The sequence below is a fragment of the Phragmites australis genome, chromosome 1 (assembly GCF_958298935.1).
Source record: "Phragmites australis chromosome 1, lpPhrAust1.1, whole genome shotgun sequence".
In the NCBI taxonomy this organism is placed as follows: Eukaryota; Viridiplantae; Streptophyta; class Magnoliopsida; order Poales; family Poaceae; genus Phragmites; species Phragmites australis.
The window spans coordinates 18,332,123-18,336,304 of record NC_084921.1 but is presented as its reverse complement, the minus strand read 5'-3'; positions in this window follow the sequence as shown (position 1 = coordinate 18,336,304).

Here is a 4,182-nt window from a genome sequence, read left to right as displayed (position 1 = left end):
GTGGCGCTATCCCGCGGAGTCTCCTCCGCGAGGTAAAAAAGATTAAGTCCCAGGAGAGGGCGCTCGGGGCCACAGTCAGTGGTCCCCGAGTACCCAAGTTCCCCGATGATCTACGGAGTCTAAGTGCCGGAAAGAAAGTGCTCGGGAAGGTGTACGGTGGCCCCCGAGCACCCGAGTCCCCCGACGATCAAGAAAGCTAAGTATCAGGAGAAATGTACCTGGGGCCGTGAGCGGTGGCCCCCTGGGCACCCAAGTATCCCGAGGACCCACTGAAGGAAGCTCTGGGAGAGAGTGCTCGGGGCTGCATGTAGCAGCCCCTGAGCACTCGATCCCCCGAGGATCCGTACAAGCGTGCCCGGGAGAGAGTGCTCGGGGAGGTGAACAGTACCCCCGAGCACTCGGTTCCCCGAGGATCAAAAAAGGGCATTCTCGGGAGAGAGTGCTTGGAGAGGTGAGCAGTGACCCCCGAGCACTCGGTTCCCTGACGACTCAGAGAGCCCCCTGACAGTGGCCCCCGAGGGGCCCACTGATGAGGTGTCAGCCAGTCAAAGGTCCAAGGCCGCATTTAAAGAGCGCGCGTGGCCTGTCACCCTCAACTGCTCCCGCCACGCTCGGTGTCAGTTCCTGCCACATTCTGGCAGAAGGGCGTGGGGTCATTGAATGCACGGATCCCATCTCGTGCCATCCGTCCCGTCTCGGGATAACGTCGTAAGGGCCGAGGCGTTCCGTCTGTTGCGCTGCTACAGCAGGAGAACAAGACAGGGCGAGCACGTCGGGCCGCTCCGCGGCTGCCCGGTGGGCCCTCTTCACGGCGCCCGTTGCCAGTGCATTTATGGTGACGGATGACCGGGCATGGGACGCATTTTTCACCCCCGGTCACTTCGCACAGAGGCTATGATGACGCTCTTTCCATTTATGGTGTCTCGAAACTCGTGCCCCCCTCCCGTTCGGGGCACGCTACTGCCCGCGGGTATTTAAAGCCGCCGGCAGCGCGAACAGAAGAAGAGGTTTTTTGGAAAAAGCTTTCGAGGTAGCAAAGAGAAGATCGAGAGCACCCAAAGCCAGCAGATACACACAGACCGAAGAACAAGGAGCCCCAGGCTCTAAGATAGATAAACATTCTTGTAACCAGCAACATCCTTGAGAGACATTCTCAAGGCATTTATAGTATCCATATAGGAGTAGGGTGTTACGCCTCCGTGCGGCCCGAACCTGTCTAAACACTAGCGCATTTACTCTGTTCCGCATTAGATCATTCCACCCCACCGGCCATCGCATTCATACCCATTTATTTCTCCGGTGAACATATTCAGGATCATCCCCCCGGCCGAATCTCTAAAAAGGGGTCCCTCAGGATCCCTGCGACAGGAGTTAACCCTCTGACAGCGCGGGGGGGGGGGGAGGGGAGGATTAACGGTCGGGGAGAGCGGCAACACGATGATCTTCTTCTTGCACTACGTGAAAAACAGACAAAGGAGATACTACATAAGTGACGGGTCGTAATATGATAAAAGTGACGGGTCGTAGTTGTGACCTGTCACTAATGCTAGTCATTGGTGATGGGTGAAAACTTGATCCGTCACCAATAACAACTCATCACTCACAGGTCATCTAGGCTTGTCATTGGTGACGGGTCTCATAGGCCTGTCATAAGTGACGGGTCAAGTTATGATCTGTCACTAATGACGTTATTCAGAAATACAGAAAAAAATATTTTTATTTTATTTTTCTCTTATTTTTTCTCACTTCAGGAGCACTAGAATATGAACCATTGCATATTTCTTCTCAAGTTTGATGTAAGGGGTAATGGTTATAGACACAAACGCTCGTTCCGAAAATGGTGCAGAAACTTCTGGAGGCGAGAACTCAATCTTCCAAGCCATTTTAGGCCTCAAAAAATTCACCGAACCTGACAAAGTCTGGGAGAAACGGATGTAACTTTTTCTGTAGATATCCGTAGAGTCAAAAAACGTCGAAATCGGAGTTCATATGCAAAAGTTATGGCTATTTAATCGAGGGCACTCCGAGTCAACTGGTTTTTATATCTATTTTAAAATTAACATTGGTGACGGTCACAGTTGTGACCCGTCACTTATGACCCTCGGCAAAATAGTTCAAAGGATCTTTTATCCGAGTCCTTTCAGGACGCACGCGAGGTTGAGGTGGTTAGGCAGTTACGTGCTTGAGGGGCCGTCGCGAGTTCAATTCCCACGGAACGCATATTCTAAAAACAGCCTGAAAAATTAGTAAAGACACGTGGCGAGTGGTGATAGGCTTGACTTGGATTGGCTTGGGTGAAAAATATTTTTTTTTTGACTTTTTTCGCGTCCAAAAAACACGAAAACCGTATATCAGTCATAAGTGAAAGGTCACAAACAAGTCATAAGTGACGGGTCACAGTTGTGACCCGTCACCAATGACCTTAAGAAGTGACGGGTCAAATTTTGACCCATCAACAATGACCTTATTGGTGACGGGTCCTTACCCGTCACTTATTACATGTCATCAATGACGCGTTCGGGGTGACGTGACGGTTATGGCCCATCACCCTTGTTTATTTTTCACGTAGTGTTTGTCTCTGGTACCTAGGGAAAATTTGCGGTAGAAACAACTATCGGACGGTGGGGCACCAGGGTGGCGACGGAGCGGCGGGGCACCGGGGCAGCAGGTGGGCATTGGGGCAACGGGCGTCAGAATGAGAACACGGCTGAGTGTTGAGGCGCGGGGACATTTCAATTTATATTCAACGGTATCCCTGTCGGCTGCCGATTTTTTACTACAACCGACAGTGATACTCTTTCTAATTTTTAAACATTGTATACTATGACAAATTACTATCGGTTCTAGACACTAACTGACAGTGATGTATCATTGTCGGTTCGTGTTACAAACCGATAGCGATAAAAGAAGTATTACTGCCAGTCTATGACACCAACCAGCAGTGATAATGCACATCGCTGCTAGTTTTTAACACCTCACTGATTGATCGACCGATGGAGCTTTGTAAGCTGACAGTGATACTTATCACTACCTGTTATTTTCGAACCAATATTGACAAAAAGGTACGGATGACTCGCAGTTGTGACGGCAATAATGGAAAAATGCAAGGAGCATAGGCATGCAAACCTGTACAATAGACGAAGCTATTCTAAAACGAAGGACACTAATTGGAAAATAGCTCTACTGCTTAACATGAAAAATAACATTCTAAGAATTCTTTTTGTTGACACAAACATTGAAGTAGTGAAGGGACTCAAGACTGCAACCAAATATGACTGTGCACATAAAAAGGGCAAACATAAAGTAGTGAAGGAAAGATCAGACTGTTGAAAAGCCTGCAGCAATATTGAATAGAAGCAACTCAGTGTGCAATTGGTGAAATTTGAAACAGATCAGAGCTTGTGCAGTGGACAGTTGGAATCATACAGAAAGAGAGGGGTACTAACCTAGCGGCAGTGTACAATTGGCGATTCTTGTGCACTTATTTTGAATGCTCATGATAGCAACACGTACAAATAATACTTTTTTGTCAACACAGTATGTATTTTTCTTCTCTGTGAGACAATCAACAGGTAGATGCTAAGCAAAATTCATGGACCAATTATTCTGTAGGTGTTAACAAAGGTGTGTCTTCCTTCAGACACAGCAATATATATATGCTTGATAAGGAAATGATCCCGATGCACATAACAGTGTAGTTATTGACTTCAATAATCTGCGCCTCCTGCCTTGCTAGTCGGAGGGAAAGACGTGTGCAAGTGGGAGGCTTGGACCACATGCCAAAAGAGATGTTAGTAAATTTTAGCATGAAGGGTTAGAAGAATTTTATTTTAATAATAATCTGTTTGGTAGAGTTTTTTTAACTTAAATTTTTTTAAGAGGGAGTGATTTTCTGAGGAAAATGATTCTATGGTTAGTGATTCTTTAAGTTAAACTCTATAGAGTGAGTAATTCAATGTGGAAAGTGAATAAGAAGAAGCTAATTTTTTACCTCCCAACATCTAGTTTATTTCAGATAATCACTCATATAGATTTCACTTAGAGAGTTAAAAACTGAAAATACTATTTTGGCATAGCTCCCCTGATTCTAGTCGAGAAGCTGCTCTAAGAGCTCTACCAAACAAACCCTAAAATTCTTACACTACTACAGAACCTATCATACGTAGCGGCTCATCACTGTTG